Here is a 23,923-nt window from a genome sequence, read left to right as displayed (position 1 = left end):
CCACACAACCACCAGGCACACAGCATGCGATCGATAATTCATCCGAAAATCTGCTCCAGCCACTTCCTATCTTAGCCAGAACGGACATCAGCCCCACCGCCCGGCGGGCTCTCCACTCTGGCTGCTGCGAGCATTTAGGGAGCCAGAGCCCCTCAGGAGACCACATCCCAGCACCAGCGCTGACTGCCCAGCAATCTCTCCTCAGCAAGGAGAAGTTGGCTGGCTCTGGGGTTTGTTACAGGCCGCTCGCCCCACAGGCTGCAGTTCTGCGCAGGGCAGAAGCCGCTCCCTTTGGGCTCTGACCAAACACACTGGCCGGCAGGAGGGGGAACCCACAGATACACTGACCCAGGTGCTCGCCCCACTGCCTGAGCCTGATTCTAACTGCAGATCGGAGCCACCTACCCCCCAGCCCCTAAATCTGCCAAGCCCTCAGCCAGTGTCCGCTGCAGCAAACCTGAACCCGGGACGTGGCCCGGGAAGGCGCAGACAGGAGTCCGGCCAGGAGCCTGGCGGCGCCAGCGCATCTGACGCCGCAGAAGGGCTGCGCGCACCTGAAGTCTTGGTGATAGGCGCCCACGCCCCTGCGTGCGAGGGGCACCCAAGGAGACGAAGGCGACGAGAAGACCCCTTTCTCTAGTCCTTCAGGAAAGCAAAGCGACCCCACTGGCAGCCTCCCCAAAGCAGGACTGTAAGCGCCCACTCCACTGGAGTCTCGCAGAAAACGCATCGCGATCAAAGGCCCTTCCCCCGGAAAATTGCCCAATTCTGCCTGTAATCCAATTCCCTCTCCCCGCACCTGCAGAGCGCGCACGAAGAGGCATACCCAGGGAAATTGTGACCAGAACTTGAACCCCAAACGCATCCACTCATTCCCCGCTCCGCGCTGTGGCTGGCGGCTCCCAGGGCTGCGGGCTGTCGCGGCTGCCAGGGACCAGACAGCGCGCGGAACCGTGGGGCTCCCAGAGTCCCGGTCTCCGTCCCGGTCGTCGGTCAGGAGTCCCCATCCCCAGCGCGCTCGCACCCTCGCCTTCCTTTTTCCCTCCGCCCGGCAAATCGAAGCCCGCTTCCCTTCCCTGTCCCAGATGGACCTCGGACCCCAGCTCCGCGGCGGCCCCGCTCACCAGCCCCAGTCGGTCTCCTTTGGGTCGCTGGAGGGGGTCTCCCGGACCCTCAGAGCCAATGCCCGCCGCGCGCCTCCACCGCCCCGGGCAGCCCCGCTCCGCCGCGCTCCCGGGTTTTGGTCTCAGCAGCTCCCTCCGACTTTGCACAGCGGCGCCTCCGCGCCGCCGGGGCTCCTGGGGTGGCGAGGCGCCAAGCTGCAGCCCGGGCTGCCGGCGCCCGGCCCCTTCCTCCGCATCTTCCTCGTCCGCTCCGCTCTCCCTGGCGCCTGGAGACCCCGCGCTTCCCCGGTCCCGCCTCCCGGACCACCCGAACTCACCCCGGAGCCGCGACGCCGCCGGTCTGCGCGCTCCGAGGAGGAGCCAGGACGCCCTCCCGCGCGGGGGCCGCCTCCCTGCCGCCCGCCCGCCAGCCGCCCGCCCGCGGCCCCCGCCCCGCTCCCGCCGGCCCCTCCGCTGCCCGCGCTGCCGTGGCGGTCGGGACTCACCTCCAGGACAAGGTGACCCGCTAGTGCGCCCGGTGGCGGCCCGCGCGTCTCCGGAGGCAGCGAGCGCGCGGGGCGCGGGGTGTGCGGCGCCCGCCTCTGCTCCCGGCTCCCTCCCACGCCGCCCGGCTTTTTCCCTTCTGCCCACTCCCTGCCGCTCGGCCCTGCGCTCGCCGCCCGCGCCCCCGGCTGCCCCGCGCGTACTGGAGCGCCGGGCGCGGGGCAGCGGCGGCGGCCCGGGCTGCTGGAGCGAGCTAGCGGCGGCGGCGGGGCGGAGCCCGGCCCTCCGGCCACCGGGAGAGGAGGGTGAGAGGAGACTCCCGCGGCGCGCACCCGGCCGGCGGGTGGGCGAGGGGCGCCTGGGGCGCGCCGCTCGGCTCGGCTCCCGAGCCTAGAGACACGCGTGCCGGAGGCGGCGGCCACGGGCTCTGGGGATGGCAGGAAGGAGGAGGAGGAGGAGGAGGAGGAGGAGGGAACGGCTCCGCCGAAGGCGCCGCCAACTTTGCCCCAGGCCGCCGGGCGCCGCGGGGGATCGCGTCTGGCAGGTGGCCCGGGCCCGATGTCTGGGAATGTGGGTGACAGAGGCTGGGGGAAGGGGGCATCCACTGAGGACTAGGAGGGCGGATTTGCCGCCTGGTTCGGAGAAGAGATGGCTCCCCTTGGTCCTAAAGGCCTCCCCAGGCTCTGGTTCGTTCTTTCTGAGGTTCCTAAGGACCCACTTTATAGGCCTGCATCTCCTCGGGTCCTGACCAGCCAATCAACCCCGTGAAACCAGGCGCGGGGCCCAGACTCCGGGGACCTCGACCCAGTGTCAAACCGGTCTGATGTGCGTGCAGGGCTGGCCCTGGGCCTCGGGGATTGAGAGGAAGACTCGGTTGTCAGGAGAGGCTGGGCATAGCCTGGTGAGGAGAGTGGGCTGTGGGCAGTGAGCGAGGGAGGGCATCCCCCAAGATAGTCTGCATTTCCAGTGTTGAGGGAGGCGGGGGAAGTGGTGTTTTCAGTTGGGATTTCATAGAGAAAGAAGTGAGGAGGAAAGAAGTACCAGAAGAGAGTCAAAAGTGATTTAGAAAAAGAATCTGTGAGCCCACTTCTGTCACAGGCACAGAAGTGCCCGGTGCCCCAGCCAGCCTGGCACTGGCTGCACCCTGGTGTTCATTGTCTGTTTTGCCCCAGGAAACCCTCCTTGGTGCAGAGGCCTCTCCCTGTCTGGTCACCGACCCCCTTGGCCCTGAGAAGGCACCTCTTCCTCTGCCAGGGCTCCTGGGGTGGAGTTTCCAGAGGGCTGGGGTCGGAGGTGGAACCAGAACAGCAGGTCCCTCCCCGTGTTCCCGTTGTGGGACTGGCTCCTGTGGGTCCTCAGCAGCCCAGAGAGAAAGCTCAAGTCCCAGTGCACCTGTAAGGGGGCAGGTGGGTGGAGGTGCAGGTCAGTGGAACCGGCACCAACTGTGCTCTGTCTTTATCCACCTGAATGCCATCCCCCCTCCATCTCTGTAGCGTGGCAAAGCACAGCCAGGCTTCTGGCTCCAGATCCCAGAGCTGCAAGGCTGTGGTCTGGAAGACTCAGAAAAGGCCACGGTCCACCCCTCCCAGCTTGAAGAGCTTCTCGGATGGGAGGAAGATGCCATCTTATCCTAGTAAACTTGCCACCGTCCCTGGATCCTTTCCCGATCAGAACATTACATTCTCTCATCTGAACCACTGAGCTGAGCAGATATCATTGGACTCATTTGAGGTGGAGAATCCTTACTCCTGTTTATCAGATGAAGAAGCCGATGCTTTTTGAAAAATATCACCTGGGGTTTTCGCAGCCACCAGAGTTCGGGAGCAGCCTGACCTGGGTTCTCACCTGTCAGAGCACTTGTGTATCGAGACTTTGGGTTCGCTTCGGGGCCAGTTTTGTTTTCTTTGTGAGAGAACACCAGCCTGGGGTGCAGCTGGACCTGCCTGTGCCTCCAGGGCATGGTTTGCAGTTTCAATTGGACTTCTCATGATATACCAGGCGGGCCCTCATGAGAGCAGCATAACACGTGACCCCTGGCTGTCACTGGCTACCCGTGCACTGCTCCCTCCAAAAGTGAGGGTTGCAGAGTGAAAGGAAGGGGATGCCTTCACGGTGGCCTCCTGTGTGGAGTTCTGTGGCCTGCCTCTGTGTCGTGTCCTTGGTACTTTGGAACGTTCCAGGCTGCTGCTTTGGAACTTAGTACCCTGGCTCTTCCAGGTGAAGTGTGGAGCGTGGGTACACGCGGGGGGTGGGGGAGGGTACATTTCCTGACATTTTCTAAGGCTTGGTTTTCGTAACACACCTCACTCAATTTAGCATTTAAACATTCCCATGGTCTTCTATTGTGGAATGAATATGGTGGGCTCCTTAAGTCACTGTGTTTTATTCTCACACAGCTCTTGGGCACATCCCAGGTACTGAACAAATAGTGACTGACTGCATTAGATGGGGGGAAGGGGTGCAATTAAATGTCTTTGAGTCAAGAGGATAATTTGGAAGAAAAGGGAAAAGTTCATGATGTGAAAGGTTGTTTTTAAAATTATTATTATTAATTTCTCCCATGCTACTCACATAGCTTCAAGGTCTCCAGAAGTATGTTGTCTTTTCTAGACCCTGACCCTGAACGTGCACACACAACTTTTAGTGTTTCTGCAATCCCAGTGAGTGTCACCGATCGTTGCATAAGAAACTCGCCAGGGCCAGGAATCTCAGATGAAGAGAGGGGTGTCTCCTGCTCCTGGCAGATGTGGCAGTTCAGGGAAGGCACCCACAGCTCCTGGTGGGCACCTGGCTGGTCTGGGATGGTAGGTAGCTGCACGTATAGGGTGGTTTCTCTTGAGTCTGGATCCCTGGTTGTTGCTTGGAATGCTGTCATCACTGTTGTGCTGTGATGCCGCACTGAAATAGGAAAGCAAACAAAGGGCTGTCACGTACTGAGCAGCGCGAGACAGCAGAAGTCACCGAACCTCCTGGGTATTGGGTAACCCTCTCGACAAGGCTTATCTCTTAGGAGAGATTACAGAACTGACAGAGCTAAGAGAGGTCTCTGGGGCCAATTCCTGTGCTGTGAACTGTCTCTCAGTCACCAGCCAGCTGTCAGGCTTCTGGACAACTTTCAGGAGAAGCTGTTTGTTCCCAGAGGCAGGTGACCAGATGAGAGGAAGCATGGACTGGAGGTCTTCAGGTAGGAGGCGTTCCTCAACACGTTGTGAACTTATGAAGTGCCCTGCCGTGCCCTGTGTGGTGTCGGCAGCTCAGTGGGGCTCCTTCTGCCTGCCGATGCAGGGGACACAGGTTCGAGCCCTGGTCCGGGAAGATCCCACATGCCGCGGAGCAACTAAGCCCGTGCGCCACAACTAATGAACCTGCGTGCCACAGCTACTGAAGCCTTCACGCCTAGAGCCTATGCTCTGCAACAAGGGAAGCCACGGCGATGAGAAGCCCACGCAAGGGAGAGTAGCCCCCGCTCTCCACAACTAGAGAAAGCCTGCACACAGCAACAAAAGACCCAAAGCAGCCAAATATAAATAAATTTTAAAATGAATAAATTCATTTTAAAAAATAAATAAATAAACCAGCTTTAGATCAGACGTGTGAAATGCTCAGCCCTGTTACGCGTTGATTGTAATACTAACAATGGAGAGGGTGTACCCAATTTTAAGGCAATGTCATTCATCCAGTTTTTTCTTGTCTCCTCCCCAGATCTGTTATTAAATTGTCTTGATTGATGACATCCAGGAATTGAAAAGCTGCAATGTCTTATCACAGGAGAATCCTGTGGACTTAGAAGGACAGAAAGATGACCACTCAGATGTTCAGTGAAGACATGATAGTTGAGGCTCTAAGAAAAATGTGAATTGGTATCAGAAATAAAAGGAGAGAGACTCAAAACCTAGGCAAAATTTTGAGGCAATGTTGAAGTGAGAGTTTAAAACAGGAAAAGATACACCAGTATGCCAGAACATCAGAGCTGGAGGAGTTCTTGGTGCCCTCCTGGTACGGCCCTCTGATTCTCAGGTGGCTTGAGTGGGGAGTGAAGCCCAGGTCTGGGCTACCGACTTTGCAGTCTGGCTCTGCATCTGTCACATCACTTTGGAATGAATCAAGGAGGGCAGTAAGTTAACAAATTGTAAGCCACCTCTGTGGTGCAGTGGACCAGTTACCCCCTGCTGCAAACAAGCCAGCCCAAACATTGTGGCTGAAAACGGCAGCCCTCTATTGGCTCACAGCTCTGAGGGTGGCGATGAGGGCTGAGCCACTGGGTGGTGTCACCTGTGCTCCCTTGGGCATCCGTGGTCAGCTGCCCACCAAAGCCTTCCTCATGTGTCCGGGGTGGTTGGCTGTGGACTGGGGGGATGGGCCGCTGCTCCCCCAGGGCTGGCCCAGGGCTCCTCACAGAACTGGTGGGGCCCAGCGCTGTGGGCCCAGTGTACACGGCTTTCCAAGCCCACATCACACGGCTGAGGTCTCCTTTACCAAAGGTGTCACATGGCCCAAGTTCAGGAGGTGGGAGACAGCCTCCGGCTTTTGATGGGTGGGGTCATGAGGTCGCGCTGGAGACGGGGATACATGGGGGTGGGAGGCGTTTGGAGCTGTTTTTGCAATCAGCTGCTGCTGAGAGTAAGATTTGTTCTTAATGCACGTGACTTCACTGAATCTGGATCTGAGCTCAGTGGGGAGGCAGGAGCGACCCCAGGAGATGAAGAGGTTGAGTGTTTGGCCCGGTGGTCTCACAGCCAGTGAGTGAGGAAGGGGCTCAGATCTGGCTTGTCTTCAGCTCGGCGAGCAGCCAACCTTCACAGGGGGTGTGCGTCAGGGGCGGGCTGAAGGCTTACCACTCCTGTGGCCTGTCCTCAGGCAGGGACCCTGGTTTCCTCCTGTCTAATGAGCATGGTTATAGTATCTGCTGCCTGGCCGTGTACAGATAAAGACGTGCTCCACGCGCGCAGTGTGTTTCCTGAGCAGGGATGGTGGGTTATTGTTTTAAAGACAGTTGGCAAGCCTGCGGGGCTGCTGGGCACCTTTTGCAGGGAAGTTGAGGGGAATGGCAAAATCTAGATTCTTGGCACAAAACATGCTGGTGCTGAAAGGACTTCAGATGCTACACGAGAGGGGAGATTGATGTTTTCGTTCATCCAAGTGCTTCTTGTTTCAAGGGGGCCGAGGCTGAGCGAGGCCAAGTCTGTTGTCAGATCCTCCAGGTCCTTCTGTCTGGTTCCCTCTACCCCAGCTCCCATGGGCCTTGTTGCTTAGGACCCACCCCTGCATGTTTCTCGGTTTCTCATCCTGGAACAAACTTCATTTCTCTTATCAGAGCGTGAACACGTGGGCTCCTGCTCCACCCTGCTCCAGACTTTAAAGTCAGAGTCTGGAGAGACGGCTCAGCGAGTGTAGGACCACGGGACACACGTGGGACACATACAGGACACACAGGACACACTTGTGACAGTGAAGCGGGCAGGTGTGGTGATGCTGTCCAGCTGGGATCGATCCTACACCTTTCCCGGGAAACAGCCCCCACACACCAGGCAGTCAGGGACCAACCAGGAAAGAGATCAAGTGCAAGGGCCCCCCTGTTCTCCATGCTATCGTGAACCTTTTCCACTGGGGGTCTCCCACCCTCACCCATTCCCTCTCCTGATTTTGATTATTTCTTCTTCCTGGACCTGAACACAGATTTGGCCTCACATTCTCCTGGATACGTGATGTTAGGTGACCACACAGACTGTCACACCAGAGCCTCCAGCACCGGCCCCTCTGTTGCCAGCAGGGCTGGTCCTCTGTTCTCCCTCTGACCTGCCTCGGCAGGTGACTAATTTCCATGATCCAGTTAATGATCCATAACCCATATCTATTATCATGACAGAGGACATTATCGGAATAATCAGTGTCTTTAAGAAATTGTATTTTAGCTGAAAGCAGGAAAATATGATTATTTCCAGGACTCTTGGAGACAAGAATAATTAGGAAAAGCTTAGCTTTACAAAACCTTGCTTTCAGGATGGACTGCAAGGCCAGAATTTGCACCATGTGTTCAGAAACACTAGCCTCAAAAAATGGATTCTTAAATCCACTTTGATCCATGCACCAAAGTGGACAATGCACCTCTTTCACTCAAACGAAAGAAGACCGTGTTTTTTTGCTGGACAAAAGAACTGTGTGTACTGGTGTGGCTCTAACAGAATGAGAAACTGAGAGGTTGGGGTCCATGAAAATATTGCCGGTGCAACTAAGCATTCAAACACCATCATTAACTATTAGCATGATTTCTGGCATTTTCCAAAAAGCCTACAAACTCATTTTTGGCTCAAGAAAATATATTTTTTGCTTCATGCACTTTTTTTTCTGCAAAAAAAAAAGAGAATTCTATGGCAAAAAATAACCACTTCTGTAATCTTGCAGGATGTGGAACTGGAGGGAAAAGCCCATGAAATTAAACAATTTCATTTTTATGATTCCCAGTTTGTCACTCACATTTCAAGTAAAGAATGCCTTTGAATAAAGGAATTCCCTCGGGCAAGTGCCGGAACCTGACCTCTGTGGCCGGCTGCGCTCCCTGGGCGACTGTCATATACATCAGCAGCTGGTCCCGCCCGGCGTGACTTAGGTATGGTTTGCTGGATGTTAGGACACCAGGGCACAGGATGATCTCCTCCTACAGCAGGGGCCAAGCATGGCCGCGGCAATAACCCACTTTGGGGCTGACAGCACAAGGCAAGGGTCCTCTCTGGACCAGGTGCCATGACCCACTGGTTCAGGGCAGCATCTCAAGTTCCCATGGCTTTTCCTGTGCACTGGGTCAGGGGTGCGTCTCCACCCGCCCCTGGCCTGGCCCACGTGGGCTGCATTGCGTCTGCCCACGGGCAGGCCTGTCTCCAACATCCCCACTCCCGGGACAGCACCTTGGGGTCCCATCCTCCCTTCGGCCTGGTGGTGGGAGCAGTGCCGGCCGGGCTACAGCTCCTTCTCTTCCCTCCCCGGGCTCTGCATTGTTGCGGGGCGCAGGTGAGCTCTGGTACTGGGCACGTGCAGGAGCGGGTCTACTGTCCACGGTGGGAGAAGGCGCTGGGCTGCACTGGGTACTGGGCAGGTCTCTGGACTCCGGGTCTGCGCACTCAGGCCGGCTCCTTCACAGGCGTCACAACCCGCGTGCAGAGACGCGGTTCCTGGGCTGTCGTGCGTGAGGGAAGATGAGTGGGCCTGGCTCTGAACCACACCCCCAGGCCCGGTTTTGCCCCGATTCATTTGGTTTTTCACCTTCCTGGCAATTCATCCACTACTTACCTCCCTTTGCCTTGGTCTTTGGCCTTGAGCCATGTTCCGGTTTCAGACCTCAGCCTTTCCCACCTGCAGGTCCTGGGGCCAGACCCCGACCGGCCTGCCCACAAAGCCCTCTCAGCTGGGAGCACGGCCTTATTCCTAGAAGTGGGGGTGGGCAGCCCTTGGAGCTCCCCATGGCCTTGAGGATCCCAAGGTCACATTTGCCAAGCGGCAGAATTGATGCTTGCATCCGGGTCTCCCGAGTCTGGGTTTTCTCCAGACCACGGCCTGCACCTGGGCTCACTGACCTTGGAGGACTCTGTCTGAGGGGAAAAAATCAGAGCAGGGAGAGGAATGAAGTGCCTTGAGGGCTTTGCTCATAGAGCGGAAATGTGAGATGGGAGGCGAGGGGCAGGCACAAAACCTGCTCGTCCTCCAGATTCAGGAAGCAGTGACTCCATCCTCTCTTGGTTTTTGTGTCTGTAAAGTGGGGCTGCTTGTCCCCAGATTGTGCCTCACACCCTGGGGCATTGGAAGACAGATAGGCCTGAGTCCCACACAGCCCTGATGTGATGCAAGGTGCCACGTGAATGACTGGAAGAAATAGAAACAGTTGAGCTGATACCCAGGATGCTTTGGGTGTCCCCTAATGCCACTGTGTTGACTCAATATGAATTCTGCTCAAGCGGACGAGTGTTGAAATTCCTCTGAGCAGCAGCAAGTGCTGCCTTCCCTGGGCACAGGTCTGTGCCTCTCATTTAAAGTCATCCTGGTGGGTCCTCCGTTGCTTGCTCCTGGCCCTGACAGTGTTTGTGCCGCTGATGGCACACGGCAGGGCCTGGCGCCACTGCCACTGTTCCCACGGAGGGGAGGGGTGCTGAGTGATGCGCTGAGGGCCCTCCACTGAGACGGCCATAGAAAGTTTCTAAAGCCAGCAACTGTACTTTCTCCAGTGGACTCAGGCCACAGGGGCTGCTTGCCCTGCAAACTCAGAGAGCTGGACGTGCCTGAGGGTGGTGGCCTGACTGGAGGCCGGTGAGGACAGAACGAGGCCTGAAAGTCCAGCTCCCCTGCTTCCATGCAGGACAAAGTCAGAGGTGTTGCCTGCCCTCCAGAGCCTTGGGGGTCCGGCCGAGGCTCCCCTCTGTAGGACCCCCCTGAGATCCTGCCTCCCTTCCCGTCCCTTCTCCTGCTTCCTTCCTGACCCCCAACTAGGACTTGTTCTGTAATCAGCCACTTGCTTGTGGGTCCCCATCTCAGGGCCAATTCAGGGAGACCCTGCCCGAGATGCTGGGTTTCAGGACTTGCTCACATTCCTGATAGTTTCTCTGGCAAACCTTCCCTGAGTGACCTCCAGTGCGCTGTCCACCAGCTCCTGGGCTTGATTTCTCACTTGAACTAGAGTTTCTACCAGTTTTAAATTTCCGAGACTCTGCAACCAAGATCATGAAAGGAGGCTGCTATGAGGGGGGGTATGTGTATGCTACGAGGGCTGTATATGTGCATGTGCGTGTGTGTGCCTGTGCGTATGCGTGTATGTATGTGTATGCGCCTGTGTGTGCATGCGCATGTGCGTGTATATATGTGCATGTGTGTGCCTGTGTGTGCGTGTGTATGTGTATATGCCTGTGTGTGTGTGTCTGCATGTCTGTGTGCACATGTGTGTCCGTGAAAGAGAAAGAAAGACAAACCCTGGGCAAACACTTAATCTCTCCAGGCCTCAGGTCTAATCTGTAAAATGGGGGTGGTGACAGGGTCTCTTCACTGTGTTGGGAGGATTAAATGCCATATCATGTAACATGTTTGGCATGGGACCTCCCAGTAGCATTCAATGCACTTTAAGCCTCTGTCCTTCATACCTGTCCTGCCCAGGTCATAGCCCTGGGGGCACCAGTGTCTGGGAGGAGTGCCCTCCTGCTGCCTGGGGCTGGGAGCAGGGGGAGAGACCCACCCATCAGGGGACACTGTCTGACATTATGCAAAGGGTCGCCGGGAGCGGGAGCAGGAGATGCAGGACCCCTTCCAGGCCCCCAACTCAGGGGCTGTGGGCTGAGTGCAGCCACCAGGCACCGGCCCGCAAAGGGTGGGCGAGGGAGGACTCTGCTCTGCAGGAATGAGAAGACTGTCATTCCTGGAGTCAATGGTAAAACAAAAGTGATGTCATTTACTCTTCCTTTTGGATCTCGGTGGTCCAGATTTTGCCGGGGAGGGGATGTCAGAAATTTATGACCAGTGCCTGCTCACTGGATGCCCGAATATAAGAGAGAAAATGAAACTGAGTTATTTGTAATGAGGTGGATAGACCTGGAGTCTGTCATACAGAGTGAAGTCAGTCAGAAGGAGAAAAACAAATAACGTATGCTAACACATATATATGGAATCTAAGAAAAAAAATGTCATGAAGAGCCTAGGGGTAGGATGGGAATAAAACACAGACCTACAGGAGCATGGACTTGAGGATATGGGGAGGGGAAGGGTAAGATGTGACAAAGTGAGAGAGTGGCATGGACATATACACACTACTAAATGTAAATTAGATAGCTATTGGGAAACAGCCGCATAGCACAGGGAGATCAGCTCGGTGCTTTGTGACCACCTAGAGGAGTGGGATAGGGAGGGTGGGAGGGAGGGAGATGCAAGAGGGAAGAGATATGGGAACATATGTATATGTATAACTGATTCACTTTGTTATAAAGCAGAAACACATCACTGTAAAGCAATTATACTCCAATAAAGATGTTAAAAAAACAAAAAACAAAAAAACAAAAAACACTTAGGGAAATTAGAAGCCATTTAGAAAATGAATCCCCAGGGGATCTGTTGAATTTCAATCGGCCGGGACAACTGCTCTTTTCTACTACATTTTCCTGTCTCTTTTTTCATCCCCAGCCAGACCATCCTCCTGAAGGGCTAGCTGAGTCCTCAGCCTTGACCAGCAGGAACTCCTGAGCGGCCACGGAACCGTGACTGGAGGAGGTGGGTCTGAATCCACAGAACTGTCCCTCCTCTAGGTCAACGGGCAGAGGGTGGACGCGGTTCCCTCACACACACAGTGGTTCAGGGCGTCTCCTTAGATGCCGCACAGGATACAGAGATGGTTCCAACACAGCCTTTGCCTGGCGAGGGCTCATAATCTAGGAGGCTGGGGGCGGGGAGGCAGAATCAAGAATGTGCAAAACAAAGAAAGGCGTGCTATGAAGGAACGGTAGAGCAAGAGGACTGGGGGCTGAGACAGGGATGCTGTCTGATGCTCCTCCCACCGGTGGGGTGGCCCCTGGGGTCAGAAGATGGTCTCCCCACAAGGACTATTTTATTAAACATTTGGTCTAAAATAATGGAAAACTAAGCATACCTGCAGACATTATGTTTTATTTTATTCCCATGTAGCTTTGTGATCAATGTAAATATTTTCATGATATAAAAGTTTTTCCCAGAAAGAAGATTCTATTTTATTACATCACAAATATGCAGAGTAAGGGACTGAATCAAGACTTGATTTGGTGCCCAGACTCAGTGAGGAGGTTAGTTAGCTGTCGTTGTGGCTGGATTTGGAGAAAGCATTTACTAAAATCTTCCCAGTCAGCCTCGGAGCTGTGGCATCACAGCTGAGCTTACTGGTGGCGGCACAGGCGATGTCCAGAGGTGATGCCCACATGTGATGCTCACAGGTGATGCCCACCACCGCCTCAGGTTCACCTCTGCTTCTCCTGCTCCCTTGGCGAGGCACTATTCTAAACAGTCAGTGTGTATTCTCCTAGCCCACCCCTTTCTACATATTTAACAAAATCAACATGCTTTTATGATTGTCTCTAATCAGCTTCCTGATTTTAATTTCTAATTAGATGCACCACCAACATGTTGCATTATTTAGAACAAGTCATTTGATTCATTAATACATTCATATTCTTAATATGTCTCACTTGTTGCAAAAATATCCGATTGATTCATTAAACTGTGCTTAATAGATTGAGTTATATTATAAATCGTGCAATGGTTTAACATTAAAATGGAAATTAGCAGCTAACTCAGAGGGGCAAGGACGCTTCTTCTGCCTGATCCCTTCTTTCATCGTGAACATACGGATTGTCATCTACCCCTTCCTAAGCAGACAGACTTCCCTTTGCATGGATTCAAGCTTGCCTTCCTTCTGATTAATACTGAGCGCTGAAACCAACAGGATTTCCTGTCCCCGTGTTACATGGTGCTGGGACCAAGCAGACAAACCAGCAGACAAAACGACAGCCAGGTTGCCTGCTCCTGGGGCCCTGGTCCCGGAAGATGAGCCGCAGCAGAGACTCTGCTTTGGGGACTCCTTCCAGACCCTTCCTTTGCTGCACCCACCAATCCAAGGTTACTTCATCATACACTCTGCCCAATTCCAACAATTTTTCACTTTTCAAGACTTGCCAAGAATCTCTGCACTCGGGCCCCATCACCAGTGAGCACTGTCCGCTGACTTTGCCCTCTGAGCACCGACGCCAGCCAGGTAGGTGTCCCTTCCCGCAGTGGGTCTCTGCCTATGTTCTTAACCGTGGGTTCCAGGTGGGGGTGGGGCCGGGGGTGAACAGAGCACGGGCTCTACGGAAACCAGGGCATCTCCTGAGAGCCGCTGGGGCTCGCCCTATATAACAGCAATTATTCCCTCCTAGACCTGCCCTTGGAAAGTGGGTTACGTGTTGGACATTTTTCAAGATAAATCTGAGTGGGGCTGGCAGAGGATCTGGAACGGCAGACAGAGCACAGGTGGCTGGCCGAGGGGGTTGAGGGGCAGCGGGTGGGGGGACAGCGCTGCGAGTGGTGTGGATAAGTGTGAGCGTGAGCGTGAGTGTGCAAGCAGCGGGGGGAACGGCCGGGGTGGCGGGAGGGTCTTAGTCCTTGTGCCGCAGGTTCGTTCTTTGCTCTGCTGAGTCCACTGTCTCCACTGACACCTGGCCCGAAGCAAATGTATATTTAGACACAAACACACATTCTGGGTGTGGAAGGACAGAAATGCATGGTTGATTTTCTGTACAAACGTGCAGGATTCAAAATGGCCTTGAAAAGCCAGAAGTTGGCCCCAAATTGAGAAGAATACATTTAGCAGGATGGCCCTGGCTGCCACAGTTTGAAAGGGACACTGAGAAGTGAGACTGGGAAGGAGAGAGTTGTCAAGACGAGCAGGATGCGTACGTATGCACTCTGGGGAAGGGGGTGAGACCGGGGGTGTTCAGCCCAAATAGGAGCTGACAGAGAGCGGGATAGCAGGTCCACACGACAGGTCTGTGTGTCTCCAGCAGGGTCAGAAGTACCCCGAGTGAGGGGAGAACTGCTCCTGAGGGAGGGGCTGCCCCAGCACCTCTGGTCTGGAAGTGCCCTGGGCAAGGCAGAGAGAGGGCCCTGTCTGCTGCTTCCCTTCCAGGCAGAGGATTTACTTCACCCGAACACAGGGAGAAAGCCAGAATTCTGGAAAGGGAACCTGTGAAAGCACCCTCAGCCACAGGCAGTAGGGGACTTTGGTTCAAATCCAAGCTGTGTGACTCTGGACAAGTTGCTTAACCTCTCTGTGCCTCCATTTCTTCATCCTAGGATGTGGCTATGATTTCCAGTACTTTTGCCGGGGAAGATCATCCAGTCAGCGGACACGCTTGGTGACTGAGAGAAGGAAAACCTCGGTGACAGCAAGCCTGTGAAGAGTCCAGATGGAGTCTCTGCTCCCCGCCTGGCGCAATAGTAAACAAGCGAAAGGGGGTAGTCAGACTTTCTCCTCTCGGCAGGTAAGGCTTCCTTGCTGGGCTAGCAGCCTGTCCGACGACCCAGATTCACACTGCTGGCTGGAAGAACCAGTCTTCTGGTTTCTGGACAATTTTGACAAATACCCCCAAAGGGCAGGTGGATAGCATCTCAGTATTTTGTGGGTAAAAGCTGACCCAGAGAACGTGGCTGAGTTGAGGACTCATATTTTTGCCCAGTGAAGGGAACTGATCCGGCCGGTTAGAGAGAGCTGGTAATAGCCCTGGTCCTCAGCTCCCTTTTAGGAGAAATAACTAGCCCCCCTCTTCCCTTCCAAAATGAAGCTTATAGATGGTATAACTCACATGCATACATTGTTTCAAATAATTCAAATTTCAAATCAATTTAATGCCCTAATCATAGTATGAAGGAGAGCTAACAGGTGTTAAGTTATGATGATCACATGCATATTTCAATACATAAATTCTTGGGCCTGAACACACTGTAGGGAAATAAAGACCCGAGAGGTGATAGGCTCTGGAATGAAAACCAGCCTCTGAGAAAAGTAATGAGGCCAGAATTGTTTGCATGTCCTGGGGGGATAAGGGGCTCACCTTCCCTGAGGTGGGGACCACAGGCTGGGAGGACACAGGTGTCCAGCATGGAGGAAGTGAGGCTGTGTGGCCCCGTGGACGTGCTGGTCTGTGCACACGTGCAGGGTCAGTGGAAACCCCCTCGTCATGGTTGTTAAGACCCAGGATGGGCACGAGAGTGCCATGGGCCAAGGGCATGGATTTCTCATCTGAAAACCCCACATGTCTGGGCATTTATTCAGCCTCCCGTAGTTAAAGGGAACTTGGATGCCACATCCTTTGACAGGTGATGAAAAAGAAAATGTGGGTAACCTTTCTGGTAGGCCCCTGAGGAAATAACTGGCCCCCAAAGAAAGAAATATATTTAGTATCTTATTCTCACAACCTAGATTTTCTTGCTGTGGTTGAGTGCCTGTGTACACACACACACACACACACACACACACACACACACACATCTTATGGCAATTATATAAAATGTTTTTTAAAACTACTCCTTGGTGAAATCAGGTGAGATCCCTGCATTTCCTGTGTCTCTGCCAACGTGGCAGCACCTGCTTCTAGGGCTGCTAAAGGGTCCTCCGTCTCCTCCTTATGGGGTGGCTGCCAAGGTCAGGAGGTCCTATGCAGAGTCATAGCCTGCAGGGGAGGGGGAGGGGGAGGAGGAAGGGAGGAGCGGGCTGTGTTCTTATAACAAACATTTTCTGTTTCTAATGTAAAAACTGTGCCTATCCATTCAAATTTTCTCTAGAAACATGGAAAATTAGAAGAAAATAAAATTCACTTAAAATTCCAATACGGTTAAGTCCCCTACATACGAACGAGTTCCACTCTGAGATTGCATTTGAAGTCCAATTTGTTCGTAAGTCCAACAAAGTTAGCCTAGGTACCCAACTAACACAATTGGCTATATAGTACTGTACTGTAATAGGTTTATAGTACTTTTCACACAAAAAATACATAAAAAACAAACAAGAAATAAAGAAAACATGTTTAATCTTACAGTACAGTACCCTGAAAAGTATAGTACAACAGCTGACATCCAGGGGCTGGCATCGAGTGAACAGGCAAGAAGAGTTACTGACTGCAGTAGGGAGAGGAGGTGGGGGATGGTAGAGCTGAAGGATCGCCAGCAATAGGAGACGGAGGGCAAGCTGCAGTTTCACTCATGCCTGACGCTGATGGCACAGATCCTGCTTCCTTGCTGGATTCAATTCTACCTACCCTCTTGAAAAAAAGATCCAGTGATGTCTGGGTAGTAGCTCTTTCTACCTCATCATAGATGACATGGTAGCACTGGACTGCATTCTGAATGGCTGTTGAAACTTCGTGTACTGTTCTGTGTTTGGGTCCTGTGCCTCAAAAACTAGCAGTGCCTCCTCAGATAAAGAAAATCTCCTTGCCATCTCCTGTGTCGTGAATCTCTGTGGTTCTTCAGTTACCTCTTCCTCTTGTCTCTCTTTGTCCTTTCTCTGTTCCTCCAATTCCATCAGGTCTTCATTAATAAGCTCCTCGTGTTGCATAGCAAGGAGTTCAGTGAAGTCGTCCTCTTGCAGATCTAGCTCAAGCTTCTCTCTGAGGGTCACTACATTGCTGAAGACCTCTTTGGACTCCTCATCCACCTTCTCAAATCCATGAAAATCATGAACAAACTGCGGACAAAGTTTCTTCCAAACCCCATTCATGGTGATGGCCATACCCTCACACCAAGCAAAGTCAATGTTTTTTATGGCCTTGTAGATGTTATAGTCCTTCCAAAATTGTCTCAAGGTTGTTCCTGATTTGTTACTCACCTTTACTGCCTGGCAAAAAGTGTGATGTAAATAATATTTCTTGAAATTAGCTGTAACTCCCTGGTCCATAGGTTGGATGAGCGATGTAATATTCAGTGGCAGATGCACTGCTTTGACGTTGGGTTGAAAGTCGTCCATGAATGGGAGGTGGTCCGGAGCATTGTAGAGCAGCAAAAGAATGTTGAATGGGGTGTACTTCTCCAAGAAATATTTATCTGTCTCTGGGATAAAGTGGTGGAAAAAACAGTCCTGGAAAATGGCCCGTGTAACTCAGGCTTTGGGGTTACTCTTCCACACAACAGGAAGAGAGCCCTTGGCTATGTTTTTAAGGGCTCTTGGGTTCTCTGAATGATAAACTAAAAGAGGCTTCAGCTTCATATCACCAGAAGCATTGCCACCAAACAGCAGAGTTAGCTTATCCTTTGCTGCTTTATAGCCTGGCATCAACTTTTCCTCCTTACTGATGTAACTTCGGTCTGGCATCCTCTTCCATTATAGTCCTGTCTCATCCGCATTAAAAACCTGCTCGGGTAAATACATGCCTTCATCAATAATTTCTCGAAACATTTCAGGAAATTCCTGGGCAGTTACTGGTCTGCACTCGCTGCCTCGCCACTTACTTTTAGGTTGTGAAGGTTGACTCTAGCCTTGAACCAATGAAATCAGCCATGGCTGGCATTAAAAGACGTGCCCTCTGATTCTTCGCCATGTTTCTCCTTCAGGTCGTCTGAAGGGCTTTTAGCTTTCTCTTGAATCACCATTAAGCTGAGTGGGACTCAACATTGATGCTAATCCTGCACCCACACACTGAGGAGTTTCTCCATCTCCTCCATCACTTTTCCACGTTTCTTCGATATTATTGCCTACCTCATCCGCACGGCAGACTTCTTCACATGTTCCGTGATCTTGTCCTTGTTCTTTAGAATCGTGCCGATGGTTGAATAAGTCATGTTATAATATCGAGTGACGTCTACCATGGAGCCTCCTGACACCAAAACCGCCGTTATTAAATGTTGATCCATTCCACTCTTTTACCTCCTTGCCGAGTGTTTTCTAAGGGCATTGTGTGCATATATATTTTATCCCACTACTTTTTTATTCAACATTTGAACCAAAGCATTTTTTCATGATGTATAGTAAGAATAATAATTCTTATTATTAAAGAATAATTTGCCTGAAATTACTACAGAGTTTGTTTGGTTTCGCACACCATGAGGTGCTGATTCCAAATCTCTTCTCTGTTTGGGGTTCAGGTCACTGGTTTGGAACAAGCTTAAGGGGAGGCTTAGACCTTCTATATGGATGCACAGCTCCCCTGTTTTGTCATTCGAGGCTTCCAATCTTCTGAGATGGGATGTAAAGCCACACCTTGAAAAATCACTGTCCTAGATTATTCAATTAGCCATTTTTCTGTTTATTTTTTATCTTCAAAACTCTCCTTTATTTTGAATATTCAGTGTTTAATGATTTATTGGTGAAGTGATGCCAGCAGAATACAGTAACACAGATGCTCTTTAGCCATCCCAGTTTGGACAGGAAGCAGGCATGACAGAACTTATCAGGAACTGTTGCCCACATTTGGGAAGAAACACTGGGAAGCCAATTCCTGGAGAAAAAAATTCTGAGCCCGACCACATTTGGAATGAAATTAAGGTAAAGACTAGAGTCTTGCTGTATTCCGTGATCCAAAAGAAACTACGTCTTCCTGAGAGCAGAAGCCTCAGCTTTCCCAGGGGCAACTGTATCACAAGAGCTGCGGAAGCAAAACTCCATCTTGCACATGTCAGGCAGGTGAGCGTGGTATGAGGAACTGCCTGCTGAGGGGAAGTGGGGTCCCGGGCCTCAAGGTTTCCTTTCATGAGCCGATGTCACCTCTGCAATACAGGGCTTCCTGGCTCTGAAATTCCCTCCAGCTCTGAAGACTGCACAAGCCTGTTGCTACTTGAGAAATCTTGCAGCAGTACTTTTGCCAAAAGTAGTAAAGCCTCACTTACAGAAGAGATCGATGCTGAGAGGGAAGGGGAAACATTTGTCCACCGCAGTTACGAGGAGATGCTGGGCTTGGTGAGGAGGGGACAGAGCACTGCAGCTTCCGGCTGGGGCCCCATCATTGGGAGAGGAGTCCTGTCACCCCAGGGGACAGAGAGGAAAAGCCAGGGCTGGGGCACAAAGCACAACCAAGAGCTCCCATCCCTGAACACCTGGACAGACCATGATTGTCGTCTGCACTTCTGGAAAACTACTATTGGAAGTGCTCCTTGCCAATAATTGCATGTGGACGACACAGGGGAGTGGAGGGCAAGGACCCACCCAGAAGAGGGTTAGCGGGCTCGTAGCCCAGGATGTGTGTCTACCTGCACAGCGATGTCTAGTTGAGTCACAGGCCAGCCTTCCAGCAGACGTGGACCAACCTCTTCTCATTTGCTCAGAGGGGCATCTGTACCTCCCTAAACCCAGATGGTCATCCAAATTCAAATACCTGTCTAAATAGGTAAATCCTTGTCTAAATAGGCAAGTACCTGTCTCAACCCAGACACCCATTTCCAGCATCCTTGACAGCCAGGAGGGATCAGGTGACCTGGTTCTGACCAATGAGAGGTAAGGTGAAGGGCTGCTGCAGAATTTCTGGGGAAGGAGACTTCTTGCTGCCACTTCCCTCATCCCACCCCAGCCCTATTTCCTGCCTTTGGATGTGGGTGTCCAGAGCTGACTGTGAGGCACAAAGGTATTTGGGTGACAGTACAAAGCCCTGAGAATGGCAGAGCAGAAGGATGAAAAGAACTGGGACCACTGATGATGAAACTGAGCAGGACCCTGGGGTCCTCCCAGGCCCCAAAGCCCCTCCAGGTCCCCAGTTTCTTGTTTGTGGGAGAAAGGTTTCAGCCTCCTCGACCTTCCCTGAGTTCCAAAGATCAGATTCAAAGAGTGACTAGTTAGGGGAGTGAGAGAATACAGAAAGAAAGAGTAGTAAAACATGGGGCTTGGTCCTGTTTCCTCCTCCAGGTACATACATAACAGTTTGATACATATCTCTGAGTTCATCTACAGGAGCCGATCAGAGGATGGTCACACACCCTGCAGCCCTCCCCCCAAATTTTGCCTAGAAAAACTTTTGCCCCCAAACCATCTGGGAGTTTGAACTTTTTGAGCACGAGCTGCCCGTTCTCCTTGTATGGCCCTACAATAACCCTTTCTCTGATCCAGACTCTGACATTTTGGTTTATTTGGCCTCACTGTGTGTTGGGCTCATGAACTTGGGTTTGATAACAGTGAGACCATGGAACCCCTGGACACGCAGACAGCCCTGACCCCTGGGCGTCCTAGGTTGTGAGGTGAATCAGCTCCATATCCTTAAAGCACTTTGAACTCTGTGCTCTGTTCCTTGCAGCCAAGCATATGCTACTTGACAAGATGTGCTTTAACTAAAGCTGCCTTTTTGAGACTATATTGAAAGAGTTTACAGTCTTCTTTCAATAAAGGATGCAGGAAATTTAACACATAAGAAAATTCAGCTTGTTATCATATATTGACAAGCTCTAAGAAAATGACTTAGACAAAGTTAAAAGTATAATTACCAATAAAATTATGAAGAAGGCCCTTATTCAAAAGTAGACACTTCTCATTAGTAACAATATTTTCATACACATGCCATCATTTTGTGATACTCATGTTAATAAAGACAGGGAGATAGCAAAAACACCTGATAGTCCAGGGACTTTTGCTTAGAGCCAGAAGTGCATTTTTTTTTTTTTTGTGGTATGCGGACCTCCCACTGCTGTGGCCTCTCCCGTTGTGGAGCACAGGTTCCAGACACACAGGCTCAGCGGCCATGGCCCATGGGCCTAGCCGCTCTGCGGCATGTGGGATCCTTCCAGACCGGGACATGAACCCATGTCTCCTGCATAGGCAGGCGGACTCTCAACCACTGTGCCACCAGGGAAGCCCCTAGAAGTGCATATTTTTGGCTTGTGTTTGTGGGCCAAACATTTTTTTGAAAATTTAAATTTATTTTCTTTTATGAGTAGGTAATATATGACTCACAATCAAAAAACACAAAGGGATATTCAGGTAAAAATCTTTCTCCATGACCCCCAACTAGCCAATTCTACCTGGAAGCAAACAGCATCACTAATTTCTCTTAGATTTTTCCAGAGACGGGGGCAGATTTTAAGAAGTGGTGGGCCAGCCCATCGATGGAAGAATGGATAAGGATGTGATATATCTATACAATGGAATATCACTCAGCCATAAAAAAGAATGAAATAACGCCATTTGCAGTGACATGGATGGACCTGGATATTGTCATATTGAGTGAAGTAAGTCAGACAGAGAAAGACAAATATCATATGATATCGCTTATATGTGGAGTCTAAAAATATGGTACAAATGAGCCTATTTACACAACAGAAATGGAGTCACAGATGTAGAACACAAACTTATGGTTACCAAGGGGGAAAGGTGGGTATAAACTGGGAAATTGGGATTGACATATACACACCACTATGTATAAAACAGATAATAAGAACCTACTGTATGGCACAGGGAACTCTACTCAATACTCTGTAATGACATATATGGGAATAAAATCTAAAAAAGAGTGGATATATGTATATGTATAACTGAGTCACTTTGCTGTACTGCAGAAACTAACACAGCATTGTAAATCAACTCTACTCCAATAAAAATTAATTAAAAAAAGAAGTGGTGGGCCAAACGTTCTCTGATGTGAGCTCTCAGCTCTGCTCTTGTAGTTCAAAAATAGCCACAGACAACACCTAACAAGGGGATTTGCTGTGTTCCAATGAAATATTTACAGAAACAGGTGGCAGGTGGGGTTTGGCCCATGGCTGACTCCAGAGATAGACTCCAGGATAGAAAAGGCAAGAGGCATTTGTCTAGTCTTCTGCACCATCGATGTTTCACATATATTTACCTACTTTAGTCCTCGCAGCACTTCTGTAAAATAGACAGCCAGTTAAGAGAATAAAATACATCGTCCAATGCTGCCAGCTTAGCGAACGACAGAGCCATGGTTCAAACCCAAAGCTTGAAGCTTCACACCATGTTTATACTCATTTTGGAGAATTTCTGTTCCCCACCCTTGGAAGTGACAGAATGCTGCAGACACCTTCATGATTTATTGTAAGAGGGACTCTGCTCTCTGCCCTTCCCACACACCTGCTGACACATTGCTTTGCCTGAGGAGGAAGGAGCACCTGCAGGCAGGTGAGGGATCCCTAGGCCGGCACCTGCCAAAGCACCTGCCATCTTCTCTGAGTGTGTTTAAAGGCTGTCGTGGAGGCCGCCTCCCTCAGTCCCCACACAGCGGACGGGCGGCCCATGGAAGGAAGACGAGGTGCATGCACACAACATAGTATCTAACAGTGAAGCATCATTTATTCAGTCACAAGGGCATCCGTGAAAGTCTGGCTTATTTCCAATTCCCTCCTTCTTAGTATAAACCAAGCTGCAGTGACATCTTTCTTCTCCTTCAGGAACAGCTAGGACCCCATCACTCTCCCAAATGCCACACCAAATTCACACTGCCAAGAGGAGTCTGATTTCTCCCTCTTTTGGGTGTGGGGAGAGTAGAGCCCGGGGTCTCATGTTTTACTTTGAGTCCTTTTATTAGACTCAGACACGGTGCCCTGGGCAGAGAATCTCACAAGAGATGTCTCTAATTAATAAACATCAAGTTGTATTTTCTCCCACCCATGAAGTCCCTTCAAAGCTCCCTCAAGAAGGGAGAAGAGAAAAGCAAAATATTACCACCAGCGGCTGGGAGAACCCACCAGCCACAAGGCAAGGGCAGGAGGGGCAGCAAGAATCAAAGCAGGTCTCCCCTCAGATGTGATCCGGGGTCTGTCCAGGGGGGCGGTTTACACAGCTTTACAGAAATGGCAGAATTAAGCCACCGGTGTCTGACTACTTATCACCTCTGAGATTTTAACTCTTTCAGACTCAGCTCAGTTGCCCTGACCCCTGTGTGTGTGCCAGTGCATGAGTGTGTGTGTGTGTGTGTGTGTGTGTGCGTGGACATGCATGTGTGTGCACACGTGTGTTTGGGTTGACTCAACCATAGCGTAAGCTAGATACAAAAATGTTTTATGTTATTTTATTTCATTTTCATATATTTCAAATATTTACACACCATGATAGAAAAAAGAAAAATCTTTACATAATGTTCAATCAATAACTGCTATCAATATTTGAAAGTTTTGTCAATCTGATGGATTATCATCATTAGTTTCATTACGATTTCCTCCTTTTCTAGACATTTACTAGCCATATGAATTGCTTATTCTGGGAATTACCTAGTCTCATATTATATAATGTTTTCCCCATCCAGTTACTGTTATTTTTCTTGAATATTGTAGTGTCTTTTTTTTCTACAATAAAGAAACTATACCTTTGCCAATTACATGTGCTAGAAATCACTTTGCTAATTATATATGCCAGGCTGTTTTTGTTAATTTTGTTTTATTTTGTCCATGAGCACATTTAAATTCTTTTGAAGTCAAATTTATCCATCTTTTTTTTCTTGCTTCTGGACTTTCTGTGTTGCTAAGAGGGTTTTCCTGCACCTCAAGGGTATACACACATTCTACTGAAGCTGCTTCCCTTCTCTCCCGGCCCCGCCTCGAACATCTCACTGACCTGTGTGTTTGTAACTCTCTAACCAGATGTTTTGTTGTATTTGGCTCATTAATCAATCCAAAATTTATTTTTATATGTAGAATGGTAGAAACTTTACTTTTTCAAAGTTGTATTTGTTTACTGTTGCTGCTGTGATAAGTTACCAAAGACTTTGTGGCTTACATCACCAGAGTTACTGTGGTCCAACTCTGTAGACCAGAAGTCCAATGAGGCTCATGGCCAAAGACCAGGATGTGGGTGGGCCCTTTCCTTCCTGGAGGCTCAAGGAGGATAGGCTCTCACCTTTTCGGCCCCTGGAGCTGCC

General features: G+C 51.0%; 1 protein-coding gene and 1 long non-coding RNA gene across 10 annotated transcripts in view; one reads left to right on the top strand and one right to left on the bottom strand.

Annotated features, from left to right (window-relative positions):
- SYNDIG1 (synapse differentiation inducing 1) overlaps positions 1 to 1,850 on the bottom strand; it is a 107,684-nt gene extending 105,834 nt beyond the window's left edge. For 2 of the 8 annotated variants that reach the window (XM_067012990.1, XM_067012989.1), the window contains exon 1: positions 1,610 to 1,782. The gene's annotated coding sequence lies outside the window, so the exon portion shown is untranslated. The other 6 variants (XM_067012983.1, XM_067012986.1, XM_067012985.1 and 3 more) reach the window with 6 other exon arrangements.
- LOC136792564 (uncharacterized) lies at positions 1,826 to 21,580 on the top strand. Of its 2 annotated transcripts, XR_010836516.1 has the most exons (8): positions 1,826 to 1,912; positions 3,101 to 3,824; positions 4,218 to 4,411; positions 11,757 to 11,843; positions 13,045 to 13,353; positions 13,517 to 13,610; positions 14,433 to 14,620; positions 16,663 to 21,580. It is a non-coding gene; the product is annotated as an uncharacterized lncRNA (long non-coding RNA). The 2 variants fall into 2 exon arrangements; XR_010836515.1 differs by lacking the exon at positions 13,517 to 13,610.
- Positions 21,581 to 23,923: the final 2,343 nt, after the last annotated feature.

The sequence above is a fragment of the Kogia breviceps genome, chromosome 14 (assembly GCF_026419965.1).
Source record: "Kogia breviceps isolate mKogBre1 chromosome 14, mKogBre1 haplotype 1, whole genome shotgun sequence".
In the NCBI taxonomy this organism is placed as follows: Eukaryota; Metazoa; Chordata; class Mammalia; order Artiodactyla; family Physeteridae; genus Kogia; species Kogia breviceps.
The sequence above is the reverse complement of the archived record's forward strand: the minus strand, read 5'-3'. Positions and strand labels throughout refer to the sequence as shown.